This window comes from Papio anubis, unplaced genomic scaffold, assembly GCF_008728515.1.
Source record: "Papio anubis isolate 15944 unplaced genomic scaffold, Panubis1.0 scaffold209, whole genome shotgun sequence".
Taxonomy (NCBI): domain Eukaryota; kingdom Metazoa; phylum Chordata; class Mammalia; order Primates; family Cercopithecidae; genus Papio; species Papio anubis.
In genome coordinates this window covers 81,234-95,082 of record NW_022162121.1, presented here as the reverse complement: position 1 = coordinate 95,082, position 13,849 = coordinate 81,234, and the positions used below count along the sequence as shown (strand labels likewise).

Here is a 13,849-nt window from a genome sequence, read left to right as displayed (position 1 = left end):
TAGAAAAGAAAATGATTTGGGGGACTGCTTTTCATTAAAAGGGTGAGAGCGTGAGGAGGACTTCCATACCCTCGCTATCTGCCTAAAATAATTTATTCTTAACTCCTATATCATTAACATCTGCCTGATCCCTGGAGACACCTGAAATTTCTATCAAATTATACAGAGAGAAAAAAACTTGTCTAAAGCCCAAAAAGTATTTGTTAACTTGAAAAAAAATCAAGGTGGCTATGTGCTCTTATAGAGAATAATCTCTAAAGTGAGAATCAAGTACAGGCTGATCATGGTGGAAGTTGAGATCAGATGTTGGAGAGTCTTAGACGTGAGCTGATAATTCTGGCTTTGACCACATGGGGAATGGGAAACCACTGAATGTTGAATTGTAAAGGATTTAGAATTGTTGGGGAGGTTCTAGGAAGGGCCTCCTTAAAACCAAAGGTAAAATAATTTGTTCTAGATGAGATTAGGAGAACTAGGGCAGGTTGAAACAAGGCAGATAAGTATGCCCTATGGTTAGCATTAATGGAGAGAAGCACTGCGTGTGTCTGCCAAGGGAATTTGGGAAAGTCTTCAAGGAAAACTATGGGTTAGATCCATTCTAGCATGTTAACTGTGTTTTGTTGTTGTTGTTGTTGTTGCTGTTTGTTTTTTTAGTGGTCATTAGTATTCCAAAGAACATTCATAAGCAAGAATTTAACTGGTTTCTTGGGAGCCCCAAGCAAGCCCCAAGCATGGGCCATTCAACCCAGAGAATGACTCATAGGCCACAAGCTAAATGACCAGGGCCAAGGTTGGGTTTGCCGGGTTCCATGGGGAGGATAAAAGCAGGAGCCACAGAGCATCAACAGGAAGGTCACACTCCAGGATGCTTGGGCAAGTCAGGAAGTTGCTTAATTGGGTTGAGTGGACAAGAGCTAATAAAATCACTGGTATTTATTGAGGCTTTTTTATGTGCCAGGCATTGTGCTAAACCTTTCATAGGAATTTCTCTTCCTGAATCTTCTCACTACTGTATAAGTATAGGCACCATTGTGCCCATTCTAAGAAGGAGAAAACTGGGATAGAGAAGTTAAAACCATTTGTTCTTTGAACTGGTTCCTGTTGATGGGATGAATTGAAAAGTATAATTGGATTTTTAATGTTCTCTCTCCTCAGAGGAAATGAGGAAGTTTGGTGTCTTTATTCTCACTTTCAGTGAGATAATGAGATAAGAAAGGTAATGTGCTGGTGCCTTTTGTCCCTTGGCATCCATTGATCCTTCCTCCAGTAACAGCACCTGGGTTTCCCTCTGCAGGATCACTCCTCCCATGCTCAGGGTCTGTGTGTGTCTCGAATGACTCTACCCCCAGCTTCAGGGATAAGAATGTCCTGCACCCTGGACAGTTCGTGCACTGCATTCTCTGTCCCAGGGAGGCAACAGTTGTTCCTCCCAGCTGTTCTAAAACACAGATGGCCTGTGGAGGAAGAGTCAGGACATTTAAATAGGCACGAGATCTGGGAGAAAACAGCTCCTCATTTTTTCCAAAATGTGCTACTAGGCCAGTATCTATTTTTCTGAATAGCTAACATTCTCTTAGAAATGGTACATTTACTGTAATCCCAGCACTTTGGGAAGCCGAGGCGGGTGGATCACTTGAGGTCAGGAGTTCAAGACCATCCTGGCCAACGTGGTGAAACCCCATCTCTACTAAAAATACAAAAATTAGCTGGGTGTGGTGGCACATGCCTGTAGTCCCAGCTACTTGGGAGGCAGAGGCAGGAGAATAGCTTGGACCTGGGAAGTGAAGGTTGCAGTGAGCCAAGATCGCGCCACTGCACTCCAGCCTGGCAACAGAGTGAGACTCGGTCTCAAAAATAAATAAATAAATAAATAAATAAATAAATAAATAAAAAGAAATGGTACATTTATAGCTAGACCATAAGCTCTGTGCAGGCAGGGAGCATGTCCAGCTGCATCCCAGCACCCAGCACAGTAAATGGTAGGTGTTTCATAAACGATTGTTGGATAATTGAATGAGTCAAACACTTATTCATTATTTACTGAATCACAGCTTGAGAGGGAGGGACCTAGAGGTGTTTTAGCATAACTTCTCCCGCTTTACAGAAGAAGGAACCAGGGCGAGGTGACTCCTAGTGAGATCATAACTGAGTGAGAATTAAATTCCATGTCTCCCCTCCCCAATCCCTGGGTTGACTTTATGATGCCAGGCTTCCTAAGGTAGAATGCTTAGCATATTTTTGTTGTGAAGATTATTTCAGCATTAAATAACACTGAATCCACATAGCAAGCAAATTGTTTTCTTTTAAAGTCTTTTTCTTTTCACAGTCACAGATTGAACTCCTTGTTCTACTCTTTCCACAGTTCTCACTACTGCACTAGTCTTTTTTTTTTTTGAGACGGAGTCTCGCTCTGTCGCCTAGGCTGGAGTGCAGTGGCATGATCTCGGCTCACGGCAACCTCCACCTCCCAGGTTCAAGCAATTCTCTGCCACAGCCTCCCAAGTAGCTGGGACTACAGGCGCCCACCACCATGCCCAGCTAATTTTTGTATTTTCAGTAGAGACGGGGTTTCACCATCTTAGTCAGGCTGGTCTTGAACTCCTGACCTTGTGATCCACCTCCCTCGGCCTCCCAAAGTGGTAGCATTACAGGCGTGAGCCACTGCGCCTGGCCAAGTCTTCTTTTTTTTTAGACAAGGTCTTGCTCTGTCACCTAGGCTAGAGTGCAGTGAATGGCTCGTCGCAGCCTCCAACTCCTGAGCTTAAGGGATTCTCCTACCAGAGCCTCCACAGTAGCTGGGACTACAAGCGTGCACCACCAGACTTGGGTAATTTTATTATTTTTTTGCAGAGACAGGGTCTCACTGTGTTGCCCAGGCTGGTCTTGAACTCCTGATATCAAACAATCCTCCTGCCTTGGCCTCCCAAAGTGCTAGGATGAGATGGGTGAGCCACCATGCCTGGCCTGCACTTGCACTTGACTAGTCAAAAAAAAAAAAAAAAAAGAAGAAGAAGAAAGAATAAAGTCTTTTCCAAGGCTTCTGATCATAACGAGGAGGAAGTCTTAGTTTGGAGCTAATATGTTGCTAACACCTTTCTAGCACTTGCTAATCTTTCCTAGAGTCCTCACAACTAACAGAATTAATTAATTTATTTTATTTTATTTTATTATTATATTTTGAGATGGAGTCTCTTTCTCTCGTCCAGGCTGGAGTGTGGTGGGTGTGATCTCAGCTCACTGCAACCTCCACCTTTCAGGTTCCAGGGATTCTCCTATCTCAGCCTCCCAAGTAGCCGGGATTACAGTTGCCTGCCACCACGCCCAGCTAATTTTTTGTATTTTTAGTGGAGACAGGGTTTTGCCATGTTGGCCAGGCATGTCTTAAACTCCTGACCTCAAGTGATCCGCCTGCCTCAAGCCTCCCAAAGTGCTAGGGTTATAGGCATAAGCCACCATGGCTGGCCCTAATAGCATTAATTTAATTTGATGTTGTTATATTGTTTTATGAATATTTTCAAGCACACTCCAAAGAGAATAATATAATTAAGCTTCCATGTACCATCAGCTAGCTTGAATTACTATCAACCTTCTCTCAGTTTATTTTACATACCCACCCCCATCACATACTTTTTCCCAGGAGTAATTCAAAACAATACATATAATATCATATATTATACATGTCAATATATAATATCATATATTATACATATCAATATATAATATCATATATTATACATATCAATATATATCATATATTATACATATCAATATATAATATCATATATTATACATATCAATATATAATATCATATATTATATCATGATACCCATAAAAATTTCAGTATCTGTAAGCTAACAGATAAGGTCTTTCTTTTCAACGTAGCCACACCTCCCTCATCTCATCTAACTAAATTAAAGTAATTCCTTAATTAGCCATCTGCAGTGGTGCACACCTGTAGTCCTAGCCATGGAAGACTGAGACAGGAGGATTGCTTGAGCCCAGGAGTTTGAGGTCAGCCTGGGCAATATTACAAGGCAAGGTCTCTAAAAGAAAAAATAGGAGAAAAAAAGTAATTCCCTAATATCATTCAATACTCAGTCTGTGTTCAAATTTTCAGTTTTCTGAAAAATACTTATTTAATTAGTTGCTTTGAATCAGGCTACAAAGAAGCTCATGCTTTACACTTTATTCTTTTTTTTTTTTTTTTTTTTTTATTTGAGACAGAGTTTCACTCTTGTTGCCCAGGCTGGAGTGCAATGACACGATCTCAGCTCACTGCGACCTCCGCCTCCCGGGTTCAAGGGATTCTCCTGCCTCAGCCTCCTGAGTAGCTGGGATTACAGGCACCAGCCACCACACCCAGCTAATTTTTGTATTTTTTAGTAGAGGCAGGATTTCATCATGTTGGTCAGGATGGTCTCGAACTCCTGACCTCAGGTGATCCACCCGCCTCGGCCTCCCAAAGTGCTGGGATTACAGGCTTCAGCCACCGCACCTGGCCTACACTTTATTCTTGTGGCTCATTTAATCTATTAGAGTTCCTCCCTTCACTCCCCACCTTTTGTCATGCCATTCATTTATTGAATAAATCATGTTATTTGTCTTGCAAAATTTATCATACTTTGGTTTGGCTGATTTAATTCTTCTGTTTTTAGACACATTTCTCTATTCCTTTGTATTTCCCAGAAACTGGTAGTTATACTCAGTTTAATTTCTTTTGCCATAAGTACTTACTAGGTCATGGTATACACATTTTATTACATCACAAAATGAAGAACAAGATTTCTCTTTGTCCCACTCTTAGTGATGTTAAGATTATTGAATTCGGATGTGTGGACGATCTGGCTATGATATGTGTCACCTCATTGACTGCCAGGGTTGATTTGGCTGCTCTGGCTGGCTAGGCGGGTGTCCCCGTCCTTCCTCACCGCTCCATGCATGTCCCCGCTGAAGCAGAGTGCTAGGTCTGAGAGGATGACCATCCCAGACAGAGCAGGACCGGTCTTCAGTCAAGGGTGTACAAAACAGCTGCACTCCTCTGCTAGAACCTCCAAACAAGCTATCAAGATTATTGAACTGGTTCAAGTACTGTTGTCCTGGCCCAATCATTACATGGTTCCTCATCAACCTCTCATTCCTTAATCATTACTTTGACCCATTACTATTAGGGGCTGCAAAATGTTGATCTTCAATTTCTAACAATGCTTCCTCAATGTTTTAAGGAAGAACTTCCCCTTGAGAAAGAAAAGTAGCTCAGAGCTGTCCAAAGAATGTGAAGTATGCAAAATTTATCAGGCTCTGAGAGACATAAGTATGAGACAGTCTTGATACCCACCCCCTTCTACTCCCCTTTTCCAGGGACAATTGTTTAAAGGCATTTTTTTCTTTCTTTCCTTCACCAGAGCTTCCAGACTAGTTGATAAATTACCTAAACTGTTACCATAAGTTGCACTATGTGACCTTCACCCATTGGCTTTATGTTCCTGGAATTTGTGGTGCAAAAGAACATTGTATAGCCAATCAATAGTTTATGTTATTTTAATGTAAATTTAATTATATAAAACACTCAATAGTCCCAAAGTTAAAACCATATAACAAAGTAATCAAAGAACTCTTGCTTTTTATCAACAACATTTTCTCTCTCCCTAAGGTAACCGTCTCTATTAATTTTTAGTTTTACCTTTCAATTGCTTCTTTTTGGGTATGTGAGCAAATGCACATGTACATGTTTCTATTTTTCTCTCCCTTGCAGTCTAAACATTGCTCTGCACTTTGGTTTTTATGGTTTGTTCACTTTTTACTAATATGCTCTGAAGCTGATTCTATAGCATTATGTAAACATTATTCATCCCTTTTTACATTTGGTCAGAATTTAATAGCATAATTGCATTATCACTATCAATTACTTTCTCTTTATGACAAGTATATCAGCCAGATTCCTGGCAGAAAACAGATGGCACTTTCAAAATGGGTAATCTGAGAATTTCATCAAGGGACTATTTATAAAGATGTAGGCCCCGTGTATGTAAATCACAAGGACAGTGCAGTCCTCTAGGGACAGCTGCAGCAAGGTGCCTGAGGGGTAAGGGAGAGTGGGTACTAGAACCAGAGAGAGGGCCAAGGAACAGGAGCTCAACCTTTGGGTTGAAGAACACAGCCAGTCTGCTGTGATCCTCTAGTGAAGGGGGTGGGGAAAGAAAGCTTCTAACTTCGCTCTTGTTTCTCCCTCTTCCCAATCTCCCACTAGCCAATCCCAGATGGAAACAGAGGCCGTGGGAGCTCATGGGTGTGGGCCATAAGGTCAGCCCCTCTGCCCTAGAGCAGATGGGGAGGGGCAGAGAGTGGATCTGAGAGGATAAGGTGGACACACCTGGCAAATTATACTCTTTTTTCAGTATTGTGATGTAAAGTTTTCTTTAAGTTAAATTTATTTAGATTTTTTTAAAAAGTTGAAATAAAATAAGTAATTCTGTAGGTGTTATGAGGATATGGCAACAAAGGTGAAGATGGTACCGGATGACTGAAGTCTCAGAAGTCCTGCTCTGGGCCACTACTCCTTGTGTTTTAGATATTGGCCTCCTCTCCCCTCTGCCTCGTCCCTGGCTGCCTTTCCCGTGGCCCTCTGAGAGCCTCTGAGAAACATTAGGGAAATGATATTTTTAATTGGAAAGCACAGGAGAGGCCTAGAAGAGTCCCTGGGTGAAGAGGTTGGCGAGCCTCTGAAATGGATCTATATACTCCTGGGCATCCCACAGCACTGGGCCCCACACAGACCCACTCCCGTGGCTGCCCTCCCATGAGCACGAGGTGGCTTTCTTGTTTTTTGGCCAGCTGAGCAGCTGAGGGAAGCTGGATGCTGCCTGTCTTCGGGGCCAAAACTCTGGGCTGGAAACTGAAAAGGACCTTAAGGGGTAGAAAGTCCCAGGCCTGGATTCAGTCCAAGCTGCACTTGGCCCTCATAAGCCAGTCATAGCCTGAGGGGCTAAGAATGATCTCAGAGAGCCAAGCGCAGTGGCTCATGACTGTAATCCCAGCACTTTGGGATGCTGAGGCGGGTGGATCACGAGGTCAGGAGTTCAAGACCAGCCTGGTCAACATGGTGAAACCCTGTCTCCACTAAAAATACAACAACAACAAGAACAACAAAGTTAGCTGAGCGTGGTGGCGCTCGCCTGTAGTCCTGGCTACTCAGGAGGCTGAGGCAGGAGAATCGCTTGAACCCGGGAGGTGGAGGTTTTGGTGAGCCAAGATCGTGCCACTGGACTCCAGCCTGGGTGACAGAGCGAGACTCTGTCTGAGAGGAAAAAAAAAAAATTGTCTTGTGTGTTTGTTTATGGGCCTATTTTCTTATTGCCTTCTCCCCAGAATGTAAGTGCCATGAAAGCAGGGACCTAGTCTGTCTTTGTCACCACTGTAGCCCTTGTGCCTCACACAATGCCTACATTTGTTTCACAGTGATGATGTTTCCATTATCAAGAACTCATCATATGAATTTTATATTTATTTTACCATGATTTTAAAAATCAGCCTTAATAGTTACAAAAATTAGAAAGTTTAAGAAAAAACGTCACAGTTAATCTTCAAGAATTTTACTTACTCTCAAAGCGCTTGGATTAACAGATAACAGCTGGTGTACCTGTCCTTGCTTTTCTTGATGTTTTCTCTCTCTAGTGATTTTGCTTCTTTCACAGTCTCTCTTTGCCTTTCCCTCTATGCCTATTTTAAAAATGTAAAATGGGCTGAGCATGGTGGCTCACGCCTGTAATCCCAGCACTTTGTGGGATGGAGATGGGAGGATTGCTTGAGCCCAGGAGTTCAAGAGCAGCCTACGCAACATAGTGAGACCCCCTCCCCCGCATCTCTATAAAAGTAAAAAAATAGCTGGGCCTAGTGGCGTGCACCTGTAGTCCCAGCTACACTGGAGACTGAGGCAGGAGGATCACTTGAGCCTGGGAAGTCAAGGCTGCAGTGAGCCATGATCACACACCACAGATCTCTAGCCTGGGTGACAGAGTGAGACCCTGTCTTAAAAAGATAAAAATTAAAATAAAAGTATAAAATAACACATGATCATATTCTCATAAGAAATTAAAGTGCCTGCACAGTGGCCTGTAATCCCAGCACTTTGGGAGGTTGCAGCAAGAGGATCACTTGAGCCCAGGAGTTCAAGACCAGCCTGAGCAACATAGAGAGACTCTGTCTCTAATTAAAAAAAAAAAAGAAAAAAGAAAAAAGAAAAGAAAAGAAAGAAATTCAAGATAGAAGTATAAATAAATAAATAAATATACAAGTCCCTCCCCTTCAGCTCCATTTTCACTCCAATGTATCCCTTCCCCAGAGGCTAACATTACTTCTGGTGTTTTGTGCGTGCATGGCTGACCTTGATCTCTGCTGCTAGCCTTTTTTTTTTTTTCTCTCTCTCTGACTCTGTGCATGAATTCACTGGGTCTCAGTCCCTCTAACCTTTGTTTCTTCTGTTTGTCTGTGTATCTCTTTCTCTGGCCTCTCTCAGTGTTCCTATGTCTCTTTCCCTTTCTGTCTCTGCCTCTGCCTCTGCCTCTTGCTCTCTCTCTTTCTTCATCTCTGTCTCATTCAATATCTGCCTCTCTTATCAGAATATAGTTTTTAATAGTTAAAAACATGACTCTCATAAAAAATGAATAAAAATGAATTAAAAATGAGCACATGTTAATGATTTATTTAACCCATTAATGAGGGAATAAGCAGGATGGTAAAGCTGGTTCAAAGAGAATTCCAAAAGAGATTATACAGCTACTGCATTGAAAGCATGCTGGAAAAGGACTGCTGGGTAATATACAAAACTGGTTAATGCCCTATAAGGCAATTGCACTGTCAGCTCTGGGGTTCTTTTTTTTTTTTTTTTTTTTTTTTAATGGACAGAAAGCTGCAAGTTAGCATGTAACTTCAAAGTCAGAGCCCTCATCAATAGTAAGTAGCAAGCCAAATCAAGATATATCCCCTAGAGAAGATGATCCCTGGATGGACTTGTCAGACCGTGTTCCAGTCTAACATTGAGAGGACATGCAGTCGCCCTTTTGCTTTGTTGCTAAGTTGCAGGTAAGTTTTCTTCACATTTGTTTCTGTGTCTCTCTCATCTCTGTTTCTCTGTCTCCCACCTCTGTCTCTCTCTCTTTTTTTTTTTTTTTTTTTTTTGAGACAGAGTCACTCCGTCGCCAGACTGGAGTGCAGTGGCGCAATCTTGACTCACTGTGATCTCCACCACCCGGGTTCAAGCGATTCTCCTGCCTCAGCCTCCTGAGTAGCTGGGGCTATGGGCGTGCTCCACCATGCCCAGCTAATTTTATTTTTTGTATTTTTAGTAAAGATGGGATTTCACCATGTTGACCAGGATGGTTTCAGTCTCTTGACCTCGTGATCTGCCCACCTCCACCTCCCAAAGTGCGTGAGCCACTGCGCCCGACCATTCTTTTTTTTTTGAGATGGAGTCTCGCTCTTTCACCCAGGTTGGAGTACAGTGGCGTGGTCTCGGCTCACTGAAACCTCTGGCCCTCAGGTTGAAGTGATTCTCATGCCTTAGCCTCCCAAGTAGCTGGGATTACAGGCACGTGCCACCACGCCCAGCTAAGTTTTGTATTTTCAGTAGAGACAGGGTTTTGACATGTTGGCCTGGCTTGTCTCAAACTCCTGACCTCAGGTGATCCACCCACCTTGGCCTCCCCAAGTGCTAGGATTACAGGCATGAGCCACCATGCGTGGCCTCTGTCTCTCTCTTGATCATGGCAGACTCTCAGTGTGTCTCTCCCTTCCACTGTCTGATTCTGTCTGTCTTCCTTTGTCTCCTTTCTCTGTCTTGATTTAACAAACTTACGTTAATCACCTTCCCTTAGGGGTTGATCCTGAGCCAGGACCTGCACCAGGAGCTACAGGGAGAGGACAGAGCTGAATCCAACATGCCCTTGACACTCTGTTTCTTTGCAGAATTGAAAGGAAATCAAATGGAAGTTCTGAGTGCTGGGAGGAGAGGAGCTGAGGGTGTGGGGACGTGGCAGGGAAAGGGAGGGCCAGCAAGCTGCAGTGGGCTGGAGTGAGCTCCCAGCTTCGGCTGACTGGGCGGAGATGATTTCACACCACAAAAATGTCTGAATCAGGAAAATAACCTAACTTGGGATGGGGCTGGGAAGCGAGCCGTTCAGTGGGAGACAGGGGAGCTGGAGAGCTCAGCATTGGACCAGATGGGGTGGCTGGCTCTGATTTGTCCTGACCCTTGGGTCTCCCTCATTGTTCTGCGATCTTAGGAAAGAAGCAATTCTTCTCCCATGGTGCAAGTGAGAGGGCAGAGTCCAGCCTCCAGAGAGACAGCAAGATAGACTTAGGGATGCAACCCTGAAGAATCGTGAAGTCTCTGCCAGCAAACTCAGGGATTTGAGTAAGGAATTCAGGGGAGGAAGAGAAGCAGGAGACAGAAAGAGGACAAAAACACTGAATTTAATGGTCAAAAGGCCTTTAAGTTACATGGCCTAGTGAGTTTCAAGCATTTTATTAGCTGCAGAATCCTTGTTTACAATTAACATAGCAAAACAACAGCTGCCTCTAAGAGGATCTGAACCCCATCATCTTGGTTCTCATCACCCACTGCCTGGAAACCATGATTTAACCCAATAGCCTCATTTTACAAGGGAGCAAAATGGCTGGGCACAGTGGCTCATGTCTGTAATCCAAGCACTTTCAGAGGCTGGGGCAGGTAGATCACTTGAGTTCAGGAGTTCGAGACCAGTCTGGCCAACATGGTGAAACCCCGTCTCTACTACAAATACAAAAATTAATGGGGTGTGGTAGCAGGTGCCTGTAATCCCAGCTACCCAGCAAGCTGAGACAGGAGACTCGCTTGAACCCGGGAGGCAGAGGTTGCAGTGAGCCAAGATCACACCATTGCACTCCAGCCTGGGCAACCAAGTGAGACTCCATCTCAAGAAAAAAAAAAAAAAATGAGCAAAGTAAGGGCCACAACGAGAAAAGGATTTGCCCATATCATTTAATGATTGGGTGAGGAGCCCAGGTCTCTCAAATCCTTGTCCAGTGCTCATTTTGTTTATTTATTTATTTTTGAGACAGGATCTTGCTCTGTTGCCCAGGCTAGAGTACAGTGGCATGATCTCAGCTCACTGCAACCTCCACCTCCCAGGTTCAAGTGATTCTCACGCCTCAGCCTCTTGAGTAGCTGGGATTACAGGCATGCATCACGACATCTGCGCTAATTTTGTATTTTTCCTAGAGACGGGGTTTCACCATGTTGGGCAGGCTGGTCTTGAACTCCTGACCTCAGGTGATCCCTCTGCCTTGGCCTCCCAAAGTGCTGGGATTACAGGTGTGAGCCACTGCGCCTGGCAGTTTTGTTTTCTGTTTTTGTTTTTGTTTTCAAATAGAGTTTCACTTTGTTGCTCAGGCTAGAGTGCAGTGGCAGGATCACAGCTCACTGTAGCCTTGACCTCCTTGGGCTCAAGTGATCCTGCCACCTCATTCTCTTGTCTAGCTGGGATCTCAGGCACACGCCATATCAGGCTAATTTTTGTATTTTTTGTACAGCCAGGCCTCCCTGTGTTGCCCAAGCTGGTCTTGAACTCCTGGGCTCAAGTAATCTGCCTGCTTTGGCCTCCCAAAGTGCTGGGATTACAGGCGTGAGCACCTGGCCTCTGGTTTTTTCTTTCAGGGAGATGCCAGGCTAATAGATGGAGTCTCTTCCTCCAGCTTCTGGGTGGACATAGGGACATAGGGACTACCAGCTGCCTGCCTGCCCAGAGTGACCAGACTGAAAGCTTCCAGCAGGCAGACTCTAGTCTTCCGTGGCTTCTGCTTGGATCTTAGAACTCTCCCCCTTCCCACAGAGCCCTGGAGAGCTTACGATGCACTGGGTCTTTGGATAGACCACCCTTCTCTCTAGGGTTCATTTTTTTCTCACCTGGAGAGCCAGTGGGCTGAAAATAAATCAGTGCATTCCAAAGTTTTTTTTAAATTACTGAAACCACTTTTGAAAATTAAATCTTACAAGACTATACTTTCAGGGATTATTTCTATAGTTCGTTACTACAAAAGTTTCTCTGAAATGTAAATTAAAATTTTATTAAAAATTAAAAAATAAAAACAAAGTACAAATAAAAATTTAAAAAGAAATGAAATTTTAGACAAAAGCCCAATACTTCAAACAGACAAAAGCAGTTCTGCTCTGGTTGAAGCAAGGATGGGCGAGGGGTCTGAAGATCTGCCTCCTTGGCCTTCCTTCTGTCCTCTTAAGGCTGCTGCATGGAACTCCCAGAGTTCCACAGAATGCAGTCGGAAACAGACATGGGAAATCTCGAAGAATCATGACAAGAAGCTCCTGTCTGAGGAAAGGTACAGGATCCAGGAGTGGAGAGAGATGACATGAAGCCGCAGTGCTGGATCCGCCTCAGATGACAGTGAGGGCCGCCTTGTCTCAGGTAGTGGAGGAGAAGAGACAGGGGTCAGGGAAGAGGATGGGGCTGAGCTGCTTAGTCCAGATCGCCCTTCCTCGTCATCCATCTGCCCCAGCCCAGAGACCCCAGAGGCTGGAGCCTTCAGGCTGCCTCTCGGGCTGGCTGAGTCATGCAGCATAGGCTGCCACGTCTCTGGGCTGGCGGGGCGGTCGTTATTCCTGGCCTCACAGCAGCTAAACTGAAGAAAGGGTTGGTTTGTGGACCACGTCAAGGAATGTGTAAGAGCTGCCACGTTGTCAGGGCTGGGTTATTGGGCTTTTTCCCTCCTTCAGAGAAGATTTCCTGGCGTGTGGGGTTTCAGAAGAAAATTGATGCCTGTGTGTGAGTGTTCCCTGGACCTGGACCAGCAGCAGCAATATTACAGACACGGGGGTTGGGGAAGACTGAGCCAATCTGCTGCCGAGCTCCTCCAACCCTCCCCAGAGCAGCAGGGAGCCCTGCACCCTCAAAGTAATGGATACAGAGCCCTGGAAAAAGGCTGAGGGGTTATGAAACCAATAATACAAATCTTTAACCTTTGGAGAGTGATTGGCCACATCAACAGCCAAAGATGTCTTCTCAGTGTGGTTTAATAAAAAGAGCAATAGGTCAAAGAGTTAGTTAGCTTGAGTCAAGTCCCAGCTCTGCTATTTATTGGCCAGGAGACCCAGGCCAAGTCACTTTACCTTTCTGAACCTTAGTTTCTTCTTCAAACGAGGGTGTTGGAGCAAATAAACATTCCCCAAAGAGTTTGTTAGGAAACAAAGTTCTGTAGAATGCATTAAACACTCATGAAGAAGAGGACTCTGTGATAGCTTTAACAGAGTTCAATAGGTTTCTTTTCAGCAGGCATTTTCAGAGCTTTTAAGGTTTCAAGGTGCCTCAGGAATATCTGCAAGGAAGGTAGTGAGTGCTGCATTTCGCAAATGCACTTCAACCCAGGGTCCCCCTATCTTTCTGGAGTATGTTATAGGACTAATATTTTGTAAAACACACTTTGGAAAATTTAAATTAGATAATCTACTTATAAGATAGCTGACATTTATGAAGTGCTTCAGACATGCAGCAGTGGGCCAAATGCATTACATATATGATCTCATTTAATCCTCACAAGCACCTCACAAGAACTTTACACTTGAGGAAGCTGAGGTTAGAGATTAATAACATGCCTCAAGTCTTACAGAGTTGAATAACTTTGACCCAGGACCCAAACCCAGAGATCTGACTCAAAAACTAGGCCTCCTAAGCATCCTCTTATATTTACTGACTCCCTAAAATCTATGTTCACTTGAATCTTACACTGACTTTGTACCCAGGAGGGTGAAATGTTTTAATCGTGCTCATTTTACAGATAAGAACACTCAGGTTTGGAAAGGAA

At 44.0% G+C, this 13,849-nt stretch overlaps 1 pseudogene; it reads left to right on the top strand.

The window, feature by feature from the left end:
* Window positions 1-12,026: 12,026 nt before the first annotated feature.
* LOC116272806 lies at window positions 12,027-12,098 on the top strand (annotated as a pseudogene).
* Window positions 12,099-13,849: the final 1,751 nt, after the last annotated feature.